Source organism: Mauremys reevesii, linkage group 1, assembly GCF_016161935.1.
Source record: "Mauremys reevesii isolate NIE-2019 linkage group 1, ASM1616193v1, whole genome shotgun sequence".
Classification (NCBI taxonomy): Eukaryota; Metazoa; Chordata; order Testudines; family Geoemydidae; genus Mauremys; species Mauremys reevesii.
The window spans coordinates 188,484,150-188,503,014 of record NC_052623.1 but is presented as its reverse complement, the minus strand read 5'-3'; the positions used below and the strand labels follow the sequence as shown (position 1 = coordinate 188,503,014).

At 41.9% G+C, this 18,865-nt stretch overlaps 1 protein-coding gene, 1 long non-coding RNA gene and 1 pseudogene across 15 annotated transcripts in view; 2 read left to right on the top strand and 1 right to left on the bottom strand.

The window, feature by feature from the left end:
- Positions 1–18,865, bottom strand: part of HTR1F (5-hydroxytryptamine receptor 1F) — a 243,398-nt gene that overhangs the window by 134,230 nt on the left and 90,303 nt on the right. The gene's annotated exons all lie outside the window — the stretch shown is intronic.
- On the top strand, positions 4,030–6,875 carry LOC120406496. The gene is made up of 2 exons (XR_005599321.1): positions 4,030–4,244; positions 6,530–6,875. It is a non-coding gene; the product is annotated as an uncharacterized LOC120406496 (long non-coding RNA).
- Positions 16,985–18,838, top strand: LOC120407923 (annotated as a pseudogene).

Below are 18,865 nucleotides of genomic sequence, written 5' to 3'. Positions count from 1 at the left end.
TACCTTATCTTAGTCCCATTAACTCTTCCGGACTGCACCTCCGATCCGTCTGCCTCAGTATTCCCCCAATATTGGCAGGTCCCGACAGAGGGGAAAGACCTCTTAATCTGCTATAAGCCATCGAGAGAAGAGAGAAGAGAGTATCCCCCACTCCCTCTATTTACTTGGGACTTTTATGATACAGTGTTTAAACCGGTTAAGGGGTATTATCCTGTTGTTTTCTGTAAAAGGGACGCCTTTTTGGATCAGGATTAAATCAACAGAGGATTGATTCTAGTGAATATACTAGACTATACTAGATTCTAGTGAATATACTAGAAGAAGAAAGAGATGAATTCTCTATTTCGTATTAAGAGTATGAAAAGTGAAGATAGAACAGGAGTGGAGTGTGTTGGAGTTTCTAGCAGTTTAGCTTTGGAAAACTTTGCTAGGAAATATATTCAGGAACATGGTGGAGGTTTGGAGCAGCTGAGAAATAGTGGAATGATTTCTGAGCAGAGAAACCCGTGGGGTTTTGTGAGTAATGTATTTGCGGAAGAAACAGAGCAGAAAAAGAAAAGAGCTAAGGTGGTGAAGGGAATAGCTGTTGAATGCTTGCTTGTAGTTCATTGGGAAAGAAATTGGATAAAAAGATGGAGTTACTCAGGGAAGTTCAGCAGATGCTGGTAGCCTATAGAGTAGACCGTGGTCGGCTGTTGGAAAAGATTAAAGAACTAGAAAAGGGAGAAAATATAGCAGAGGAGGTTGAAGAATTGATTCCCATCCCTATTGGTATGGTGGAACCAACAGAGGTAGAAAATCCTATTGGACCAGTGACTAGAAGTAAAACAAGAGAATTAGCTCAAGCAAACACAGTACCTTCAGAAGCAAAGTTGCAGGTTGAATCTGTAGAGTCAGAAGAGGAAATTGGCAGTGCAGAAGTCACTGACAGTCTGCTGATAGAGGGCGGAAACTCTAAAGTGACAGTGCAGGAGGCGGAGACAAGTGTCACAGTCAGTGAAGCAGTTAGTGACACAAATAGAGAAGCAGGGAAAGAGGAAAAGATGTCTACTTCTGTAGAGACAGCTTCTGTGAGTGAAGAAGCAGTACCTTTAGAATCGGTCATTGTTCAAGGATTAGAAGAGGCCGTATCACAGGTAACACTTGTAGCTAATGCATGTGATGTAGTGATCTCTAAGTTACAAAGAGAGCTACAACAACAAGCAGGGAATAGAATTCCTGCTCCTCCACCCAATGTTACATTAGCACCATATAGAGTAGAAAATCCAGTCCCTTTGGGTGGACATTTATTGGCATTCGGGCAATCAACATTGCCTAGACCCCAGGAATTTCATGGGTCCTCTACACCCCCGTGGTATATGCTGGTATCACCTAGTGTATCGGTAGAACGCCCTACCATGCCAGACTTAAGTGGACTAAGGGATGTCCTGCGTCAGTGTGGAGACACTTTGAATGTAAGCCATAGACATTTCATGGGAAATTATCCTAGATACCCAGGATTATCTCCAGTGGAAAGTTTTGATGGTTCAGACGAGGAAAATGTGAATCCAGGTAGAAGGAGTCAAGGAATAGAAATTGTAGATTTAAGTTCAGATGAAAGCTCAGACTCAGATCCAGAAGAAGGAATTGCAGGTTCCAATTCTGATTGTCCTGTAGCAGTTGTTACAGATATTAAAACCTTAGACCTGGTGGCTAAGCAAGTAGGAATGATGGAGGATTCTTCAGTTGCTATGCATGCACAGCGTGTGCAGGAGACAGCAAAAGTGTTTGGCTTACCAAGGGAAGATTGGGTTAAAATCTTACAACTCACAGTGAATCGAGCATTGTGGAGTACTTTGCCACTTAAGTTTAGGGTAGGAGAGAAAACTTTTCAAGAGACAGTAGCCCTATTGGAACATAATCAGCACCAAGGGCAAGCTGGAGTAGCAATTCTGTCTAACTTAAAGCAGAAACCTAATGAAACTCCACATCAGTTTCATTTGCGGTTAAGTGCAGCTTGGCGGAGTCATATCAAAGAAGAAACAGATGAACTGCCATATATCAGTCTGTTAGTTAATAATTCTCTTCCTCAGTTAAGAGAAATGGTTAATATGCATATCACTGATGATATTTCTTTAAAAAGAACATTAGCCTTATTGGCTAAAGCATATGCACAGGGAGGCTCTAAATTAGGTCGGCGTGGAGCCCTGGTTGCAGTACTTCAGGAACCACAAACTAATCCTACGGTGAGGATTGAGGGACCTCAACCTCAGCCAGGATTAGGACGAGGAGTTCCTAAATTCCCTAAGTATCAACGTTGGCAAAATGACCCTAACCCACGTAATAACCCTGGACCTTCGAGTGGCCAGGCCCCTCGACAGGGTTATTCGTTTGGATCCTCTGCAGGAGCCCGGGATCATGTTCCTTTCTTTTCAGATGCTGCACAGAACAGTTCACGTCTGCAGAGACCTAAATCACCGCCTTTGCACAAAACTGAGGACTCAGTTGTGAAAATGTTTAAAACAGTGCAACAGACGCTTGAGGCTCAACGACGGGCTATCCGAGAACTTCATGCCCGTGTGAATGAGCTGATGATGATGGAAGGCCAAGGCTCAGCAACCTTGAACCGTCCAGTGGCCTCCGTTGATCCATCCCCTTTTCCCCAGTGGACAGCCACTCCTCCAGAATTGGCTGCCTCTGATGAGATAGAGGAGGAACCCCTTGATTATCTGACAGCATATGCTGCATGACTACAAACAACCCCGAGTGTAGTCATAACCCCTTTAGGCAGAGATACAAGTGGAAGACCCACAATATCTGCAGTAATAGAGGGACTAGACAGGAATCTCATTATAGATACTGGAGCAGCAATCAGTATTCTCCATGTCGAGGATCCTAGATCCTCTCCTCTATCATCAGGATGTACCAAGACACTTGCAACCTTTGCAAGTAATCAGGTTACTACCACACTTTCTACACCCCTTGAAGTACAGATAGGTCACCTAAGAAAGAATCATACTTTTGCATTAATGAAGTTAGCAGACCCAAAGAATTCCTTATTGGGAACTGATTTCTTATACAAACAGGGATGTGTTCTTGATTTGTATAACCAATTATTGTGTCTTTCAGTAGAACAGGAAAAGGATGACTCTCCAGTAGTCATACCTGAGTGTGGCATGGTATCTCCAGTGGAGGACTCTGTACCTGAAGGGTATGATTTGGACAAAATAGTGGCTAAACATGCAGACCAACCTGAGTTACAGGCATTACTGTACAAACATGCAGATGCCTTTGCTAAACACAAACATGACTGTGGATGCATGGCCGTCACTATTGTTGTGGAAGGAGGAGAAATTTCAGCCCCAAAACAGTATCCTTACCCAGAACAAGCAAATCCATACATAGAAAAGACTATTAAGTCCTTGCTGACACAGGGAGTACTACGAAAATGTACTTCCACTGCAAATTCACCTATTTGGCCTGTTAAGAAACCGGATGGTTCGTGGCGTCTCACAATAGATTACAGACGCCTAAACCAGGTCACACCAACTTGTGCCTCCACAGTGGCCAAAATGCCAGATCTAATCAAATCCTTTGATCCAGAGACTGTATGCTTTACTGTATTAGACATCAGTAACAGCTTTTGGACATTGCCATTGGCACACATTTCACAGTACCGTTTTGCATTTAGTTTTCAGGGAGTGCAATATTCTTGGACACGTTTGCCCCAGGGATATAAAAACTCTCCAGCTTTATTTCATGCACAAATGAGACGGATACTGTCATCATTTTCTAAACCAAATGTTCTATTTCAATATGTAGATGATCTGTGTTTAGCAACACAGACGAAAAAGGAGCATTTAGAAAGACTTGACGAGCTCCTGCAAATTCTAAAAGAAGCAGGGTTAAAGTGCAATCCAGCCAAGGCTCAGCTAATGGCTAATTGTGTCTCTTTCTTGGGCCTCACCCTGACAAAATGGGGTAGAACCCCAGTGCAACAGAAGGTGGATGCAATCCAAACATTGCCTTTACCACAGGAACCTGCGGCTTTAAGAGCTTTCCTAGGTTTAACTGGGTACCACAGGGATTTCATCCCTAATTTTGCTTCTATTGCAGGTCCTTTGTACCAACTTCTAAAGAAAGGTGTACAGTGGGAATGGTCTGAGCAACACACGGAGGCAGTATCCCAACTAAAACAGGCCATTATCAAGGCTCCGGTGTTGATCACACCAAATCCTGAAATACCCTATCATCTGGAGGTAGCGGTGAGTGTTAATGCGTTGGTGGCTGTGGCCTCACAAGAAAGGCATGGGAAAATCAGACCTGTGGCCTATGCCTCACGTTTAATGTCATCAATTGAACTCAAATATGACAATTGTGAAAAGTATCTATTGGCAACCAGTTGGGCCATACAACACTTTTCTTTTCTAATTGGCCTCAGCCCGATCATATTACACTCATCGCACACTCCTCTTCAGTTTTTACTGTCCAACAGGGTAAAAGATGGGCAAGTTTCAAATGCTCGCCTTGCTCACTGGGCATTATTACTGCAAGGGAAAGATATTGCAGTCAAACCTATTAGGACACCATCCTTGTTACCAACCGCTCTATTGTATCAGGGAGAGCCACACAAGTGTCCCAACTTTGATCAATTGGATCTAAGGGGGGAGGAAAAACAAAAGCTCTTTCAACCTTTAATCCAGGAGACAGATACCATTAATAGGTATAAATTCTTTGTTGATGGTTCTAGTTATTACCATCAAGGCAAACCCTATACTGGGTTCGGAATCTATGCAGTTCCCCCTGAGGGGAAAGGAGAGCCTTGGGAAAAGGCATATTCATGCACTCCACATTCGGCTCAATATGCAGAATTAGCTGCAGTGGCTGGTGTGTTGGAGTACTGTGTATAGTTCTCCATCACCACCACATACCAAGATATCTGTCTGTTTTCAGACTCTGCATGGGTATACAATTCTCTCACAGAGTTCCTACCATATTGGGAAACAAATGGTTTTACATCTTCTGATGGCACACCTATTAGGTATGCATCACTGATGAGATACATCCATTGGTTAACAGTAATAGTTACTGTTTCAGAGCGGCCAATCAAAATTAAAAAAGTAAAAGCTCACTGGAAATTAGACCCTTATGCTATGGAAAATGAGAAAGCTGATAAATTGGCCCGTGAAGGAGCCCGATCAGGAGAATTTTGGGAAAGTAAGGATCGGGAGTATTCTGTTATTACCCCTAATCCTAAATGTCCTATAGCTGCAACTAAATTGGTACAACCCAATATACCAGATCTAAAAGACATGCAAAAATTGGATAAGGACATAATAAAAGTAATTTTAGAGCTTTCCAAAAAAGACAAAGAGGGATCACTAACAATAGACCCTTTGTACAAACGACATGAACAGCAGTTACAAGTCGTAGATGGAGTTCTCATGTATACAGGAGGTCCTTTCCCTGTGTGGGTAGTTCCAGCTCACCTATGAAGGGAAATGATGTACATGGTCCATGACACTCCTACAGGAGGACATCAGGGAGTGGACAAAACTGTCCAACGTCTTGCATCTGTAGGGTGGTGGCCACTTCTTAGGATGGATGTGCAACAATATTGTGAAAATTGTCTGGCATGTGCCCAAGCTAATCCTACTCCATCCAAAAGAAATGCGCCACTAAGATCTCAGGTGTATGAAGGTCCGTGGATGGCTTTGCAGATTGACTTTGTAGGTCCTTTGCCAAGGACCCAAAGAGGTAACCAATATCTATTGGTGATTATCGATCCTTTCTCAAAGTGGATAGAGGCATTTCGTCTTAAAGCCAATACTGCAAAAGCCACTGCCAAGGTCTTGGTAGAACAAGTCTTCTCTCGCTGGGGGATCCCTGCAAAGGTAGAATCAGACCAGGGATCACATTTTACAGGACAGTTCTTTAGGGATTGTCTTAAATTGATGGGAGTCCCGCAGAGACTACACATCCCATACAGACCACAGTCATCTGGGATGGTGGAACGAACCAATCGGACTATAAAAGTGATGTTGAGGAAACTGGTTGATGCCAATGGACGTAACTGGGACACCCTCATGCCTTTAATTTTAATGGCATTGAGGGCGACACCGGCTGCATCTACTGATAAAACACCTTTTGAAGTGATGACAGGCCGAACAATGAGATTACCAGAACATTTAATTTGGCAAGCTAGTGGCACTCAATTAGAGGGAATAAAAATGGATACCTACCTGCAAAATCTGCAAAAACATTTAAATCACATTCACTTGCAGGTAGCTGCTAAATTGGGAAAATCCAGACGTAAGGCAAAGGCTTACTTTGACAAAAACCAGAGAGAGAATACTTGGGAGGTAGGTGACCAAGTAATGTTATTGTCATATAAGTCCTCAGAACATGGGTTGTGTAATCGATGGATTGGACCTTTCCAAATCATTGATAAACTCAGTTCAGCAGTATATAAGATCAGAATAACAGGAGGAAAGCATAATAGAGACAAGATTTATCATGCTAACCAGTTAAAGCTGTATCGATCGTCCAGGTCGCAGGAGCAACTTCCTCCTCAGGACTTAAGTGATCAGACGAAATCGCAACAACTGGAGCCCAGCAGTTTGCAACCATGAAATTGACGTTGACATTTTTGACTTATTACACCCTTATTGTTGCTCTAAGGGTAGGACTATGCCAAAATCTTAAGTCTGAAACTGAACTATTGCAACCCCAGGAAACCAGACGACCGGATCGTACTCCGTTGTCTGAGCCCAAGCAACAGAACATACCAACAAAGAAGGAACGGACTATTATACTTAATCCAGAACTGGTCAACAACCCGATTCAACAGGTTAAGGGAATTCGGGGGGAGGATGTTACTTTTGAATATCAATTGGTGGAAGTAACTGCACTACCCTCTAGTGGTTGGAAAAAGATGTGGCCCTTGGATGAGAATTCAAAGGGGGGTGGTTGCAAGACGTTTATAAATTCAACTTCCCTAAAACATGGTATAGCTTATGGAACTTGGAAAAATAAAGCTAGCTGTAATAATTTGATAACAGGGGGAAGTTTAACCTTGTATAAGCTTGAATATGAGGATCAAGGGCGATATGAGGTGCTCATCATAGCTACCTTTCAAACCAAAACAGGAAACAAGAAAATATGTCCAGAATATGACATTTGAACTTAGAGTTCAGGACCCAGTTATTGACTATGATGTTGATCAGTCAAGAATAAATGATGTAAATTGTCCGGTATTAAACCCAGGACCTGTTAGTGGTCTTACCACAACACCCATGATGGGGAAAATAATTAATCAAGTTCAATTTATGCATATTCCTGTAGTGCTAAATTTGTCTAATTGGTACTTGGGAGAATTTAGCTATTGTCAGCATACTAAAGTAGCTTCCTTTTTCTCAGTACGACTTGTGGATAGGATTGTAGCCTATCAGCAACGAGTGCGGGATATTGTTCTGTTGAAGGATGATAAAGTCCCTAAGTCACCAACTCTTAGGAGAAACGTACTTAAATCTCCTTGGAGGTTTACTTGTGGCACCTTAAAGACTAACAAATTTATTGTAGCATGAGCTTTCGTGAGCTAAAGCTCACTTCTTCGGATGCATAGAATGGAACACACAGACAGGAGATATTTATACATACAGAGAACAAGAAAAGGTGGAAGTACGCATACCAACAGGCAGAGTCTAATCAATTGAGATGAGCTATCGTTAGCAGGAGGAAAAAAAACTTTTTGAAGTGATAATTAAGATGGCCCATAGAAGGTGTGAGGAGAACTTAACATAGGGAAATAGAATCAATTGGTGTAATGACCCAACCATTCCCAGTCTTTATTTAGACCACAGTTAATGGTATCTAGTTTGCATATTAATTCAAGTTCAGCAGTCTCTCTTTGGAGTCTGTTTTTGAAGTTTTTTTGTTGCAAAATTGCCACCTTCAAGTCTGTCACTGAGTGGTTAGGAAGGTTGAAGTGTTCTCCCACTGGTTTTTGAATGTTATGATTCCTGATGTCAGATTTGTGTCCATTTATTCTTTTGCGTAGAGACTGTCCGGTTTGGCCAATGTACATGGCAGAGGGGCATTGCTGGCACATGATGGCATATATCACGAAATGGCATATATCACGAGATGGCGAAACCACCTGATCAACATCCTATACAGCAAACAGGGGAAGATTAAGACTGAACTCTCTAAACTAGATATTCTGATGAAAAACCAACCTTCTACACAAACTTCCTCATGGACAAACTTTACAAAAACTAGACAAGCCATTTACAACAAAAACTTTGCTTCTCTACAAAAGAAAAAGGACACTAAACTGTCTAAACTGCTACATGGCACAAGGAGCCACAACAATAGCTCCCTTAACCCACCCAACAATATTGTTAATCTTTCCAGCTATTCTCTTAGCCCAGCAGAAGAATCTATCCTATCTCGGGGACTCTCCTTTTGTCCTTCCAGATCCACGAATATGATACAGTTTTGCGGTGACCTAGAATCCTACTTTCGCCGTCTCCGACTCAAAGAATACTTCCAACACACCTCTGAACTACATACGAACCCACAGAATCCTTCCTACCACCGCTATAATAAAAAGGATTCTACATGGACTCCTCCAGAGGGTCGGAACAACAGACTAGACTTCTACATAGATTGCTTCCGTCACCGTGCACGGGCTGAAATTGTGGAAAAGCAACATCACTTGCCCCATAACCTAAGCCGTGCTGAACACAATGCCATCAACAGCCTCAAGAACAACTCTGACATCATAATCAAACAGGCTGACAAAGGAGGTGCTGTCGTCATCATGAATAGGTCGGAATATGAACAAGAGGCTGCCAGACAACTCTCTAACTCCACATTCTACAAGCCATTACCCTCTGATCCCACTGATGATTACCAAAAGAAACTACACCATCTGCTCAAAAAACTCCCTGAGAAAGCACAGGAACAGATCTATACAGACACATGCCTGGAACCCCGACCAGGTGTATTCTATTTGCTACCCAAGATCCATAAACCTGGAAATCCTAGACGCCCCATCATCTCAAGCATTGGTACTTTAACAGCAGGATTGTCTGGCTATGTGGACTCTCTCCTCAGGCCCTATGCTACCAGCACTCCCAGCTATCTTCGAGACACCACTGACTTCCTGAGGAAACTACAATCCATCAATGATCTTCCAGAAAACACCATTCTGGCCACTATGGATGTGGAAGCCCTCTACACTAACATTCCACACGAAGATGGACTACAAGCCATCAGGAACAGTATCCCCGATAATATCACGGCTAACCTGGTGGCTGAACTTTGTGACTTTGTCCTCACCCACAACTATTTCACATTTGGGGACAATATATATCTTCAAGTCAGTGGCACTGCTATGGGTACCCGCATGGCCCCTCAGTATGCCAACATCTTTATGGCTGACTTAGAACAACGCTTCCTTAACTCTCGTTCCCTAACACCCTACTCTACTTGCGCTACATTGATGACATCTTCATCATCTGGACTCATGGAAAAGAAGCCCTCGAGGAATTCCACCGAGATTTTAACAATTTCCATCCCACCATCAACCTCAGCCTAGACCAATCCACACAAGCGGTCCATTTCCTAGACACTACTGTGCTAATAAACGATGGTCACATAAATACCACCCTATACCGGAAACCCACTGACCGCTATACTTACTTACATGCCTCCAGCTTCCATCCCGGACACACCACACGATCCATTGTCTACAGCCAAGCTCTAAGATACAACCGTATTTGCTCCAATCCCTCGGACAGAGATAAACACCTACAAGATCTCTATCAAGCATTCTTAAACCTACAATACCCACCTGCTGAAGTGAAAACAGATTGACAGAGCCAGAAGAGTACCCAGAAGCCACCTACTACAGGACAGGCCTAAAAAGAAAATAACAGAACACCACTAGCCATCACCTACAGCCCCAACTAAAACCTCTCCAGCGCATCATCAAAGATTTACAACCTATCCTTAAAGATGATCCCTCACTCACAGATCTTGGGAGACAGGCCAGTCCTTGCTTATAGACAGCCTCCCAACCTGAAGCAAATACTCACCAGCAACCGCACACCATACAACATAAACACTAACCCAGGAACCTATCCTTGCAATAAAGCCCGATGCCAGCTCTGTCCACATATCCATTCAAGTGACACCATCACAGGACCTAATCACATCAGACACACCATCAGGGGCTCGTACACCTGCACATCTACCAACGTGATATATGCCATCATGTGCCAGCAATGCCCCTCTGCCATGTACATTGGCCAAACCGGACAGTCTCTACGCAAAAGAATAAATGGACACAAATCTGACATCAGGAATCATAACATTCAAAAACCAGTGGGAGAACACTTCAACCTTCCTAACCACTCAGTGACAGACTTGAAGGTGGCAATTTTGCAACAAAAAAACTTCAAAAACAGACTCCAAAGAGAGACTGCTGAACTTGAATTAATATGCAAACTAGATACCATTAACTGTGGTCTAAATAAAGACTGGGAATGGTTGGGTCATTACACCAATTGATTCTATTTCCCTATGTTAAGTTCTCCTCACACCTTCTATGGGCCATCTTAATTATCACTTCAAAAAGTTTTTTTTCCTCCTGCTAACGATAGCTCATCTCAATTGATTAGACTCTGCCTGTTGGTATGCGTACTTCCACCTTTTCTTGTTCTCTGTATGTATAAATATCTCCTGTCTGTGTGTTCCATTCTATGCATCCGAAGAAGTGAGCTTTAGCTCACGAAAGCTCATGCTACAATAAATTTGTTAGTCTTTAAGGTGCCACAAGTACTCCTGTTTTTTTTGCGGATACAGACTAACACGGCTGCTACTCTGAAACCTTGGAGGTTTAGGATCCCTAACAGGACTATTTGGTGCAGGAATGTCAATTTGGAACCAAGCGGATATTGGAAAAATCCGCAAGCATATAGATTATGTGTTAAAAGAGGAAGCTAACCGAGTAGTCAATCCAATGTTACAGGGAATAAAGGGATTGGCACAGGAAGAATGATTTACTGTTTATAGTATGCATGATATAACCCAATTGTTTAATGAAACTCAACAGAAAATTAACCAGTTAATTGCTTTAAACAATGATCAAAAAAGAGATCAGCATTTGGGGAAAGAAATTATATGTTCTGCATATGGGGAATATGTTGTAAGCACAATTACTGATGCATTACGATCCTTAAAATTAGGAGAAGTCCCTGACTTAATTAAGGATGAACAACTAATGAGTTGGTAATGTCCTAAATAGTCAATAGGTCAATTAAGTGCCACACTGGTAAATAGTACAATGGGTCAATGATATGATATAACCTTTTTCCAGAGGGTATGGCTGGAGAGTCTTGCCCGCATGCTCGGGGTTCAGCTGACCGCCATATTTGGGGTCGGGAAGGAATTTTCCTCCAGGGAAGATTGGCAGTGGCCCTGGAGGTTTTTCGCCTTCCTCCGAAGCATGGGGCAGGGGTCGCTTGCTAAAGGAGTGGGTGGATCGGCTTATGTGGCCTGCATCTTGCAGGAGGTCAGACTAGATGATCATAATGGTCCCTTCTGATCTTGGATTCTATGATTCTATGATAAATGTTTTCAAAAGCTGGAAAAGGAAAGATCCACTTGTTTGGATGCATGCCAGCATTTGTCAGTGGGTGCTATGAGAGAGATAGGATCGTCGGTGACACCTCACCCCAACCTAGACAGTTGTTCTCTTATAAAAGATTGTATGATGGCACGGTCTTTGTATGTCTCATTCACGGTCTCGTTACCAGTGTTTGACCCAGACAGAGATGTGTACAGGCAATTGGCTGCTATCCATTCTATAGGTCACCTCGAAGATGACATCTACAGAGAACGCGTTAATGCACCTCCCCTGGTAGTCTATCACACTCCAACTCAGACTTGGAAGGTACCACAGATGGCCTGTTGTTCTGAAAAGGGACCCCAGTATATCTGTAGGTGTAACGTGTTTGAAACAGACACTGTTTTGTGTGGACTACAGGGAGAGAAAGTACAGAATTCATCATCGTCATGCCTGGTGAGGCTGACCACATGGAAGACTCCGATGGAGAGGGTGACCTATGCTGGAAGGAACCAATTTTGCGTGGTTACCAACCAAAAGAGGTACCAGTATGGTCCCTTGGAGTGTCCTGTCACAGAGCCAAATTTCTGTTTTACCCCAAAACAACCCACAGTAATAGGAAATCAAGTTATTTCCCCTATTCCTATTTTTGAGAACATTACCATTATTCAGTCTAACCCTGATTACCAGAATTTAACTATTCAAAGTATACCTACTTTTCTGGCCTATATTCCACCATTAGAGTTGCAACTGAAATTGTTAATGACTTGTAAGGAGACTCACCTCATTCAAATTACTAATAATATGGATGAAGCCCAACAAGTTATTACCCAATTAATGAATGAAGGGAATGAGCCTGCAACAACTTCAAAAAAAAAAATTCGGATTAGAAGTATGGATAATTATCCAAGGAATTGGGATTGTGATTAATTTCCTTATGTTAGGTTATATGCTGTATAAACGCAACAAACCCAAGCCAAGAACTAGGCAGAGACGTAGACAGACACCCAGACAATCACCTAAACAAATGCACAGACGAGCACCATCTGTGGATAAAGATGAATATATATACATGGTGCCCATTCCTGATACCTACCAAAATTTGCCCAGGTATGAAACTAAAAAGGGCCCCACAGATGTTAAGTCCTAGGTGACGGGGTTTCTTTATGTAAACCACCCCGTCAAAGGGGGGCGTGTAGCCCTGAGGATTAATCTGTTGGTCTGTATAAAATGTCTTTTTGATAAAGTGTGTAGGCTGCATAGATTAATAGAATTTGCAATAAGCTGTAATGAAGATACCTAGAAACTTCTAGACCAGACATCCTGGCCTATTTCCTCTGTGATGCTGAAAGCAACCTTTAAGACCCTTACTCAGAAAAGTAATAATAGGAGACAAACCTACGCAAATTGTCTAGGGACTTTTCAAATATCTGCTAACCTTTGACCTAGTTAGGTGCAAAAGGAGAGTATTTCTGCCCACAAAATCTAACACGTACACCCGCAAGCTACTATATAGCTGTCATTAGTACGCACACAAAAGGTCAGCCAATGAAAACAGGTACCCTCACCTTTCCATGGGGGAAAGACAAATTTGGGCATAGGAGGAAGGATTTCTCCCTATAAAAGGTGTGATAATCCACCATTAGGCAGGCGATACACCCATCCTTCTATTCTCCATCGCCTCACCCTGCCTACACCTACGAAAGCTGTCAACTACTGATAAGTCATAGTGTTCTGTCCGTTCACAGCTGTAAGTATGAAATAATTCTTAATTTCTACTTCACCTCTAAAGCATCTATGCTAAGAAGGGTTTAACTCATAACCAGTTTCTTTATAACTATACTTCCTCTAGCAGAGGTGTGAAATTCACTCTAGTACTATTTGCTGCAAAGTGCATTAGAACTGTGTAATATCATATCATATCATATCTCTTAAAGAACTGTGATATTTTGTAACTTTGTAATCAAACTGCTTTTAACATTTTACATTTACTTCTTGTTTTATTGGTTTTAAATAAAAGGTCTTGTTTGACTAAACTTTGTCTCAGTGTAAATTCCTGTTATACCCCAATCTCCTTGTATTAAATTCTGTGAAGCCTGATTCAAGACGAACTTTATCTTCTGATCACACATATTGGTGAGCCATACCCATATTAGTAATATCTATTAATTATTATTAACATTACTAATTAATTGGAAAATTAATTATTATATACAACTAAATTAAGTGGATAAATTCCACTGTCCCTACTAAAAGCAACAAAGAATCCTGTGGCACCTTATAGACTAACAGACGTTTTGCAGCATGAGCTTTCGTGGGTGAATACCCACTTCTTCAGATGCAAGTGGTGGAAATTTCCAGGGGCAGGTTTATATAACCTATATGTCACCTATATGTCCCTACTAACCCTCCCCAAATCAGGCTACACAACATATTGTATGTATAGTTGGTATTCTGTTTTACAATATGCCTTACTTTGCCTTTATCAACACTGAATTTCATCTGCCATTTTGTTGCCCAGTCACCCAGTTTAGTGAGATCCCTTTGCAGTCAGTTTTGGACTTAACTATCTTGAGTAATTTTGTATTTGTCTGCAAATTTTGCCACCTCACTGTTTACCCATTTTTCCAGATCATTTATGAATATATGAAACAGCACTGGTCTCAGTACAGATCACTAGGGGACCCTGCTATATACCTCTCTCCACTGTGAAAACTGAACATTCATTCCTAGGCTTTGTTTCCTATCTTTTAAACAATTACTGATCCATGAGAGGACCTTTCCTCTTATCCCATAACTACTAACTTTTCTTAAGAGCCTTTAGTTAGAGACCTTGTCAAATGCTTTCTGAAAGTCCAAGTATGCTATATGCACTGGATCACCCTTGTTCACATGTTTGTTTGTTAACCCCCTCAAAGAATTCTTAGTTTGGTAAGGCATGATTTCCCTTTATAAATGCCATGTTGACTCTTCCTTAATGCATCATGTTCATCAGTAAGTCTGTTCTTTATTATAGTTTCAACCAATTTGCTCGTACTGAAATTGGACTTACCAGCCTCTAATTGCCATGATTACCACTGAAACTTTTATTAAAGTTGTTGTTACATTAACTATTTGCCAGTCACATGGTACAGAGGTTGATTTAAACAATAGGTTACATACCATAGTTAGTTGTTCTGAAATTTCATATTTGAGTTCCTTCTCAACTTTTATATGAATACCAACTGGTCCGGGTGACTTCTTAGTGTTTTTCAATTTGTTCCAAAACCTCCTCTATTGACATCTGAATCTGGGACAGTTCCTCACATTTATCACCTAAAAATAATCACTCAGGTGTGGGAATCTCCCTCTCATACTATGCAGTGAAGACCAATGCAAAGAACTCATTTTGCTTCTTCACAACTATCTTGTCTTCCTTGAGTACTCCTTGAGCACCTTGATCATCCAGTGGCCCCATTGATTTTTTCACAGACTTCCTGTTTCTGATGTACTTAAATTTTTGTGCTGTTAGTTCAGTTTACTAATTACAGATAATATTTCCATTGTTTAATACATCAACTAGTTTTAAATGCAACACGTGTTTTGATAAAAAGCTTACATAAGGAAAAAAGTATCTGACACATTTAAGGCAATTTTATTTAACCAATAAAAAATTAAATATACTGTTTGTGCATTTAATTTCCATCCAAATAATGACTGGGCTGCAGCACTTTTAAACCTCCTGCAGTTGGAGCACACCTTGAATGAAAAGCCCCATATGACAAGTTGTTTCAAAGCTTAGTTATTTTAAATGTGTTGCTGTGACTTGACATGTGGAGGAATAGGATTTTTGGCTGTCAGTCTGTCATTGTCTTTGCGGCCACTAACAGACAAGAAGCAAAACTATTTCCATCCAGAAAGGGAGGCAGGAGGAAATAAACCTTCATTCATCCTTCCCCTTTCCTTTACTCATGTCAGAGAATCACTTATTGTTTGGATTAGTCACTAATGGTACTTTGCTAGACAGCATATTAGGTTGAAATGATTCTGAAAATGAATTAGATAGTAAAGCTACCTGAGACTGAACAGGAACAAGTTATAGACATTTTTTTAAAATAGGTTTCTCTAAGAAACCAACATCATAGAAGTGCCACTGAAAGATTTAGCCAACAGTCACATTTTTGTGTACACTAAATTTCAAAAATTTAACACTAAGGGTTTGTCATCACTACTGGAATAAGTCAACCTAAGTTACGCTACTCCACCTATGTGAATAATGTGGCTGGAGTCAACGGAGCTTAGGTCAACTTACCCCAGTGTCTTCACTGTTCTTCATCAATGGAAGACGCTCTCTGGTCGACTTCCCTTACTCTTCTTGGAGAGATGGAGAACTGGGATCATTCGGAGAGCACTCTGCTGTCAATTACTAGACCTGCTAAATCAATCCCTGCTGCATTGATTGCAGCAGCATCAATCTCCCTATACTGAAGACCAGCCCTAAGAAAGAAAAAGAAAGTACGGAAGAGGGAACGGTTGAAGCCACAGGCTCCTAGTGCCTTCCAAAGCTTACTGCTCCCAGTCACTTCTTCAGTCATATCTGCTAAGTTCCTCCACCTTTGCACTTTGCCTGCACAACTGTCCTCAGTGTTGATTTTCTGAGTTGCATCCCCTACTCCCACTTAGATGGAAACGTACAAACTGTCATAACTAAGCTCCAGTGCTTAATCTGTAATGAAAGAGGTGCCGGGGCTCAAGCAATTTGTTTTACATTCATAAACAGATGCAGCAAGCTCAGAGGTGCCAGGGCTATGAACTGCAAAGCATAGAGGCGCCGAGGCTCAATCCTGGCAAGCTACTGCACAAATTAAGTATTGCTAAGCTCAGTCTAAAGCATGCTTATCATACCTTACCCTCTGACCCCAAAGTCCAGCTCTGTTTCTCTAGAGACAGACAATGCTGTCCATCTTTCAGTTCTCCCCACGCCTGGCTTGGAACTCTAGGATACAGCTTGACAACTGTACTTACTTCCATCTGTAATGAAACTGTTCATTTCAAATGCATTATATATTAAACTAAACTTAAGCAATAGTAATTGGGACACGGCACCAATTGATTTAGCATATGCTTACGTGCTTTGCTGGATCAGGGCCTGAATGAGGAGTGGATGCCCAAGGTACAGCCAAAAATGGAAAAGCAAGAAGAAACTCATCTGGGTTGAGGATTGTGTAAGTGTTTTTAATGGGAGTTGGTGATTAGGGATGGGAAATATGCTCCCAACAGTATCCGTGTGGTAAGTCCTTATCTGGCTTGCTGGAGGAAAAGGGGTTCTTGCATCCTTAGGGGGGTTCTACTCCCTACCCTGGGTAGTAGAGGGGGAGAGGGAAAGCTTACATGGACAGAGCAGGTAAGAAAAGAAGAGCTGGAAGCAGCTGGACCAGGTTGAGGGAGAGCTCTGCCCTTCATGCTGACCAGGAGAGAGTGTGTGTGTGTGTTTGTCGGGGGCGGGATTTTACTCCTGGGGGATTCTGCACCCCTCTGGGGGCACAGAATTCATATGGCTGCATTTTACTGTTCCCCCCCCCTCCGAAAAATGCAAATAAATAAATAAATAAATCTGCTGGGGGACATGCACCTCTTCCCGGCAGCCCAGGCAGCCTCAGAGGTGGGAGAGGGGAGCTGGGCGTGTATGCCTGTGTGATCACTGTTGGGGGGGCAAGGCTAGGTGTACGTGAGTCCCTCTCCCTTGCTACTGCAGCTCCCTGGTGTGGAAGGGTGGGGCTTCTTATTATGCAGGAGGCAGGCTAGAGGCACAAATGTAGCAGCCCTGCCTGAGTTAATTGATTCATTCACTGCGGCACAAATGTATCAGCTGACTGTGTAGTTAGTAACATTGTTAAAGTTGCTGTTGACGGTTAATTGAGCTCATTCTCGGAAGCATCCTGACTATTAGTGTTGCTATTGTTAGTTAACTGTTCCCATTCTCAGTCAATTCCCCCAGGAGCATAAAACCTGTAAAAGTTGTAAGGCCCCTACGTTGCTAGATTGATGTAAAGGAGTCTTATTATAAAAGACAGTGAGGGAATCCTCAGCTAGGAAGATCTAAGCACTTTCTCACCTTTTTTTCCTGTGCCAAAGTGGCACAAATGGGTTAGATCACAGCTAAGGATTTATTTTACTTATTTACTTACCCACTTAAGAAAGACTGAGGGCAAATAAAACATTTACCAAGCAGTCAATAAAATATCAGGACAATCGGAACCAAGCATTTCCTAAAGTATCCAGCCAGGTCCAGATGAAGGTACTAAAGGGCAAAGGGATATTTGTTCTTTTGCACAACGCGAATGGCCTTCACATCACACATCAAAAACAGCTACTCTGGCTTCTCGTGCTCGCGAATTCCCTACAAAACTGCATGTGAATGGGGACAAATTATTTTGCACATTGTGCAGTGTTGTTCTCAATCATGAATGATGGTCTGTAATTGTGGATAGTTTTGCATAAAAAAAGCCAACCACCACTGACTGAGGAACAAACAAGAGGAAGGCAGAAATAAACATTAGAAGCCCATTACAAGTACACTTAAAAACAAAACACCAGCAGAGAAAGAATGTATGGAGGTGAGTGGAAATATAAGAAAATGTTATAATACAGAAAAATAAGATAAGTAGCATAGAACAGTCATAGCGATGGGGTCTCTTCACTTGCTCTGAGATCTTGAATAGATAGCTCTGTTTTTAAACCACTATTTTTGGCAAGTGATGACTGTGTGATCATTTACTATACTATACATCTAAATTAAAATCTAGATATTCAGAAATAAATATATGAATAAATGTATTAATCTAAGATTAGAGCGGTTACGTGGATGGTAAATATTTGTGCTCACTCAAGACTTATCTAACCTGTGGGGAGGAGGGATAGCTCAGAGGTTTGAGCATTGGCCTGCTAACCCCAGGGTTGTGAGTTCAATCCTTGAGGGACCACTTAGGGATATAGGGCAAAATCAGTACTTGGTCCTGCTAGTGAAGGCAGGGGGCTGGACTCAATGACCCAGGGTCCCTTCCAGCTTTATGATAGGTATATCTCAAATTATTTTTTTTCCTACTTTCAGATTTGTACAGCATGGGTGAAGACATTAGCAGGTGCCAACATCCCCTTGTCAAAAGTCTGACCACACACTTGTGAGGGAATTTCTTGACAGCAGGGTCCAGAATGGTGATGCAATTCCTGGTAGGCCACAACTGACTGAGATGTACTTATCTGAAGTGTACC